Consider the following 7403-nt stretch of genomic DNA (forward strand, 5'->3'; position numbering starts at 1 on the left):
CTCTATATGGGTTAAAACAGTCACCAAGGATGTGGTATCTAAAATTTGATACATTTATACGGGGACTTGGCTTCACCAAAAGCAAAGCAGATCACTGTGTGTATTTTAAATTAATTGGTGACCGTGTTATTTATACTGTCTTATATGTGGATGATATGTTGCTGGTTGGAAATGACAAAGAAATTATCCAGGATTTGAAGACCCAATTGTCCTCCAAATTCGACATGAAATATCTTGGTGCTGCAAACTATATTTTGGGCATGGAAATTAAAAGAGATCGGGCAAAGAGGAAGCTCTGGTTAAACTAGAGGAAGTATGTCGAGACAATACTGTAGAGGTTTAATATGTAGGATAGGAAATCAGTGAAGGTTCCTGTTCCTGTAGGTGTAAGGTTATCTGCTGAACAGTGTCCCAAGACACAAGAAGAGAAAGAGGGCATGTCTCGTGTTCCATATGAAAGTGCAGTCGGTAGCCTGATGTATGCAATGGTCTGTACTAGACCAGACATTGCACATTCAGTGGGAGTATTGAGCAGGTTTATTTCAAAACCAGGGAAGGAGCATTGGACAACAGTGAAGCGGGTTTTCAGGTATTTTCGTGGCACTAGTGATTATGGTTTGTGCTACCAAGGAAGAACAGGATTGGACAGAGTGTTGGATAGTCATGGCTTTGTTAATGCAGACTGGGCTGGAGATCTGGATCAGAGAAGATCTACAAGTGGGTATATGTTTAACCTATTTGGAGATGCAGTCAGTTGGATGAGTAAGAAACAATCTGTAGTGGCACTATCAACTACAGAGGAAGAATACATGGTAGCTACTCATGCAAGCAAGGAAGTAGTTTGGTTGCAGAGATTGTGTTCAAGTATGGGGTTAGTACAGGAAGCTATAATGATAGACTGTGATAGCCAAAGTGTAATTTTCTTAGCAAAGAACCCCGCATATCATTCAAAGACAAAGCACATTGATGTTTAGTATCACTTTGTGAGGGATATGATAGAAGAGAAAAAGGTGTTGTTGGTAAAGGTGGACACTTTGAAGAATATTGCAGATGCATTGACAAAATTTGTGAGCTCTGAGAAGTTCTCTTGGTGTAGAGAAACAATGAGCGTTGCAGGGCTAGATAAATTACTAAGTTCTCTTGCGGCCCCCTGTGAAAAGAAAACAACAAGTGGGAGAATGTTGGGTTGTGTTATATTGTTTCCATGACTAGCCCACGTAGTTAACCGGGCGTTAGAGGGGGGGAGGTCACAGGGGGTTTGAGGGGTACCCGTAACCCCACTTTATGGTTTTGGACCCTATGTTAGGTTGGGCAGACCCACCTATGGTTTTGTGCATGATTTTTGCACATGTTTTTGGACGCGATGGTTTTCAGTCCATGGTATTGGACGCGATGGTTTTTGGTCCATGGTATTGGATGCTTCGGCATGTATAAACATGTATTATAATATTGAAAGGAACATAATGAAAAATCGAGCTGGTAGTCCCGGTTTTGGGATCCAGGGGAAAATCTCTGTGTATATGTGTTTTATGTGTTATGCTCTCACATTGTTTATTTTATGTGTTTTAGAATTCGTATGTAGGTAATTTCTGTACAGGGTTAAAACGTACAATCTGCTGGCTGTGTGGCTTGATTAGGAAGAACCAAAATGCATCCGAAGTCAAGTTTTTCACTTTGCCAATTTGTTCTTCTCTGCTAGCCAAATCCTGTCTCCATTGATTTTCTAACTCTTTTGCCTTCGGGAGCTTTCCTGGGGAGCAATCGGAGATCAAGTTAGCTTCATATAAGCTATCATTTACCAACTCGATCACACTGTTCATTGTAGCCTTGGCTTTGGAAGTAGCTCTTTCAGCCTTTATTAACTGTGATTCCCACTCCAAAAACAAGTCTTCTTTGTGCGGTTCTTGGATTTTCGGTAGATTAGCAGCTATGCCTTCTTCTGTACTTTGCCAAGAGAGAAATTTTGTGACCCTATCATCTGCATTTTCAAATTCTAACCTAGTGTCAATTACCTATTCAATGAGTGATGCAATGATGACGCACAATGGGTCAACCAATGATATTTTATGGCAAAGGATATTTAGTTTCCGAGATAAGGCTTTAGTCACTTCCAGGGCTTCTTTCTTGAATTCATCAATCTTCAGATAACCTTTGAATTTCTCTACCTATAATTGTAGCTGTGCGATTTTTTCTTCTTTGGCCTTGTTTTCCTGTTGAAGCGCCACTTGAAGCTTACTGAGTTCTTGATACAACTTTTTTTGTTTCTGGAGAGCCTGCTGATCAATCTTTTGTTTCTCTAGATTTAACTGTTCTTTTAGTTGCTCATTCTACTATTTTTTTCTCTGCTAGCTGTTGCTCAAGATGATCGATCTTCTGCTGTTCCACTACCATATTCTCTTCAAGTTGGGTGATCCCTAGATCCTTTTCTTTGATCAGTTGACTAACTTAGGAGGCCTTGTCCATTGTAGCGGCTGTATAGCCACCTGCATATTGAGATAACTTAGTTAAATCCTCAGAAGGATTGACTTCTGAGTCTTTCCATACCACATTCATAAGTTCATCTTTAGGAGTGGAGAATGTTCCCTGGTCAATTTTCCTCTTTTTCCTTTGTCTTTTGACCACAACCCTATGCTTTGGACTGTAAAATACATCCAGGGGTGGTATTTCCTCAACCTTCAATACAATCTCTTCGGAAGGATTCTCTGGAATTATTTCAATATCATGCTGAGTGTTAATTGTGCCAACTGCCCCTTCAATTGTAATACTAGTAACAATAGGCTCCTGTGTTGCAGGCGATTTTGGTATAATGATGTTTTGGGAGTCATTCTAGTTCTTGATCTGCTGATCAAATTGCTCCCATTCCTTGATTAAGTTGGCATCAATATGCACATTGGTATCTAGGAGCTCGCTGGTCTTTTCATTTGTCTGCTCCTTTTCGGAATCTTCTCAGTAATGTGTTCTTCACTGTGGCCTTCTTGCTGCACCATATGGGTAGTGTTCAATAAATCCAGAGGTAGTGTTTGTAACCTTTGTTTCCTAAATTGCATAAACTTATCTACCCCTTCGTTCCCAATTTGATCCCTGCTAGATATTTTACCTGTGAAAACGGCTTAGCCGAAGTGAACAAGTCATCATAGTCATCTTTCTCATGATCAAATTTAGCAAGTTTCACCTGAGTGGTAAAGTTGTAAGCCACTTCGTTTGGGTCATACTGTCTCTTAGGGATGACTGCTAACTTTAGAATTTTTATCTTCTCTACTTCTTTCTCGGCATATTTGAAATCATGCAGTGAGTAAGTATCACATCGGGAGGGAAATGCATGCCACATTTGTTTCTTGGACTCTTTGAGGTTCCTGGACATTCCTTTCTCCATTATCTGGTAAGATATTTCTTTGGACAATAGCTTATTAGCAATGTACAATGGGAGAACATGTGGATCTGCGGTGCTGCCAAAAATTATGACATAGGTGAACTTTTCTTCACCAAACCAATTGTTGATTGATGTTAGGTCAATGCTGGCCTCATCGGATAACCGAGGAGCATGTTTGTTGAATATGGCCTGATGGACGGGTAAAACAAAACCATGGAAAATTATATATATATATATATATATATATATATATATATATATATATATATATATATATATATATATATATATATATATATATATATATATATATATATATGATCTTTATAATGGGCCTTCCAAAAATACTTATGATAAACGTGAATAGGAGTTGGGTCTTGAGTAGTCCTTTTCCAACCTAGAATGGGGAAGTCAGAATTGAAATAGATGGTATCCATAATGTAGGCACTTATATAAAATGGGGGTATTATCCGGGTAGTTACATACCTATTTCTTCTATAATCAAGGATTTGGTTGGCCATTTTATCTTATAAAATGGTTGCCCAATCCATGATAAAAGAGTTAATTGTTGCTTCCATTAAAGGCACTATTTCTATGGAAAATCTAGGTGAATGAGAGGCTCCAAAGAGTCTACATATCATAGCACCAACATAGCAATAGGGAGATGCTAAGGAGTCCACGGAGTACATACCAGAGGATTCATGCTTATTCTTGTTTGGGAAATGTCTCCATTGCTTGATAGGGTCTGACTCTACATCATTTTTCTTGGCGAAAGCTTCTAAAAAATGCCTTTTTGTAATGTTTATGGGCGTTCGACAAATGATACATCTTCTTGACATCTTCTACCTTGAACGTCCTGAACATCCTTCCATCGGGTGTATAGAATGCTCTGTCGGTTATGTTGATACTCTCTATTACCCATCTCACCAGGTCATTGTATGGTAACACTTTCACATGGGCTGCTATTTTGTGGAGGAAGGAGCTGGCTAAATCCTTAAGAGTATTTTCTGATTTATCACTTGAATTAGTCATTCCTCCTTCTTCTTCAATTTCGGTTGGATCCTCAACTTTTAGTAGATTATATATGCCCTCCCATGAAGTCTTGCCAAGGCCTAGATAGGTAGTATCAACTATCAGCACCAGCTTTGCTGGTTCATCTTTCACTATGATGGGGACCTTCGCTTTCCGAGATTTCTTAGACATTTTTTCTAGACTGATGATTTCAAATTCGCTTTGCAAAATGAAACAGAAGAACGTAACAGTGGAAAAAACTTGTTAAAAGCTAATACATAACGCACAAGACTAACAACAATTAAGCGTAATTGATGCTACGGATCTGTGATATATTAAGCCACCATAGATAGAGTCCTTGAAAGATTCAACCATAACTACTTCTTAATGATTTCCCCGTAACTTCCAACATGAAACTTTAATGTTGTGATGGTATGTCGCATCGCAAATTTATAACAGTCCTTTTTAGAATGGGTATCATGACTTTCCGATCGACGATTATCGCAGTGATAATCGCATATCGCAGATCAAGAGTTACAAGTGCCATGCTTAAATGGTTCCTCTATGTGGTTGCGATTGCGATCAATGGTGAGTTGGCATGGGGAGGCGGCATGCTTTAAAATTGATAAATCTTTTAAATTTTCTTTATAATTGACTTATAACTTTAAACCACACATGTTTGTAATATTTCATGTTTTGCCTTTATCGAACGCGCGCTATACGCTAATGAAATCGCATCAAGAGATTTAAAAGGAGCTTTTGGGATGTGTCTTATGATTTTAGCGATGCGCAATTGCGATCGACTTATCGCATCGGAGGTTTTCCATGGAACACTTGGGACGTTTTGTTTACTAGTAGTGATATGCGATTTCCGATAGAGTTATCGCATCAGCGAATCTCAATGGAACATTTTAAGTCCACCGTTGAGATAAAGGATGTGCACGATGCGACAATTCACTTTTATAATTATTTGCTTTGATAAAGCTTTTTTTTTATAAGTTTTTATTATGACTCAAATTGGATCGGATTTTCTTAAAAGCACTTCCATGGGTTCAAAAGTTTTGCAAATTGTGATTGTGATCTAACCTACCCTAAAGGAAAAATTTTATTTGACCTATTATAAAAATTTATTTTCAAATGTTTTATTGATTTTATTTATATTCTAAAGGGGACCCATTTCTTATTAAAGTCTTATATGAAATTTTTTTGAAATGGGGAGGGTTGTTGTATAGCACAACAACGAGCCAGTCTCCCGACCTCTCGGCGGAAATTGCACAACCTTCATGATCAATCACACAAGTATGTTTCAAGTCAGTTCTCAAGTTAATTTTGGTTTTCGATTGACAGATTTCTTTTTATGAGTGTTTCCATGTCTCTAGGCATCATAGGTGTTCATCTGCCTCTCAGTAGTACAGGTACAATGGTTTCCAAGAGAGTAGAGTCGAAGGCACCGTTCAGAGCACACTTGGGTATGTAGTCGATTAAGTGTCTATGAACTTGACTACCCACAAAGACATCAAGTTGTTCGTAGAAAAAGACATCAAGATATGACACCAGGAGCATCACAATGAGCAACATCATGAACAAAAGCTAAAGGTAGCATACTGGATGCAACGAATGCAAGAGGAAGGTTTTTGACAATACAGAGGCAGAACAAAGTTGCGAGCTCAAGCAGATCCACTGGTGATTAAAGCAAGTTTGGAGACTCAGGCTATGAGGTGACAAAGTGACATGAAGATTGCGTGAAGACAGAGAATGAAACAAAGAAATAGTTTCATGTGCTAAAGTAGCAACTCAAGGAAGAACATGAGTTGCACAGACAAGAGAATGAGTTGCAGCAGGAACAGGAACAACAATGGGCACAAAATGTAACCACGGATGAAACTATGCCCGTACAATTTACAGATCCATCCCAGCATCTGGCACGGAGTAGACAAGGTGAGCAGTGTTGTTTATCGCATGCAAGGGAATGCCAAAAAATGCATGTCATTGTGTGCACGCATGCGATCCCACCCATTTAGCACACTCACTAAGGCAAAGACAAGAAACAAGTTTGACTGGAGCTGAACATGTAGTTGACATTTGATGCGCATGACCACCAACACACACAAGAAAATCAGCACAGACATCATGCGTTAGTGTGCTGCTGGTTCGTCCACACCGAAGAAGACCATGCGCATGTTAGTAGATGAGTTGGATGGAGGAGCCACACCAATGCATCAGGATGCAACAGAGGCAAGAGTTCGCTTCAGCAAGATGTCACCATGGAGCACAAGCCCACTATCACGAACGACCATGGTTGGCATCATCTCACCACCTTCAACATCACAAGCATGTCAAAGAGTTGGTCTCACCACAACAGACCGAGTTTCGCTGATGTCTTGCATGGCTTTCTCAAGCCATTTTGTCTCACATGGGCACATGTTCATTGTAATGTAATGTTTTGTCAAGTGTAAGTCAAGTGTCGATAGTTGGATGTAATAGTCATAGAGTAGATGAAGAGTCATGAGGGTAGATGAACTGTCACAAAGGGAATGTCAAGGGTCACCCCACCCTTTGCTATAAATAGAACCTCATAACTCATTGTAAAGGCTTTTTTGTTAGCCAAGCTTCGACGGGAGTATCTTAGAGAAAGTTTGGACAATATTGTAATGAGCCTTGGCTTCTCCACTGCGCAGAGCTTGTACATCTCTTTGGAGGAGTAAGCGGTTGTGGTTGTCACCTTCCGCTATCGGAACTAGTGGTTGGACATGGATGTATTGTATGACTGGAACTTACACTTCTTAATATAACAGAGCCAACACGTTTCATGCATATGTTGTATTATATGCTATGCTATTTGGTTTACTCTAAATGATATATGTATTTGTTTTCTTACGCATGCATGTATGGACTATTATGTATAGGTATGTATGAATCTTTTTGAAATGTGTTGTTGGTTTAACCATCACTTTGGATTGCTGGCTAACTTGCCTTCCAATTTGTGATGCATCTTTGCTCATGTGTTCCCTTATTAACTGTG

This window comes from Pinus tabuliformis, chromosome 8 (genome assembly GCF_031772625.1).
Source record: "Pinus tabuliformis cultivar Carrire ecotype Pingquan chromosome 8, CPIR1, whole genome shotgun sequence".
NCBI classification, from domain to species: domain Eukaryota; kingdom Viridiplantae; phylum Streptophyta; class Pinopsida; order Pinales; family Pinaceae; genus Pinus; species Pinus tabuliformis.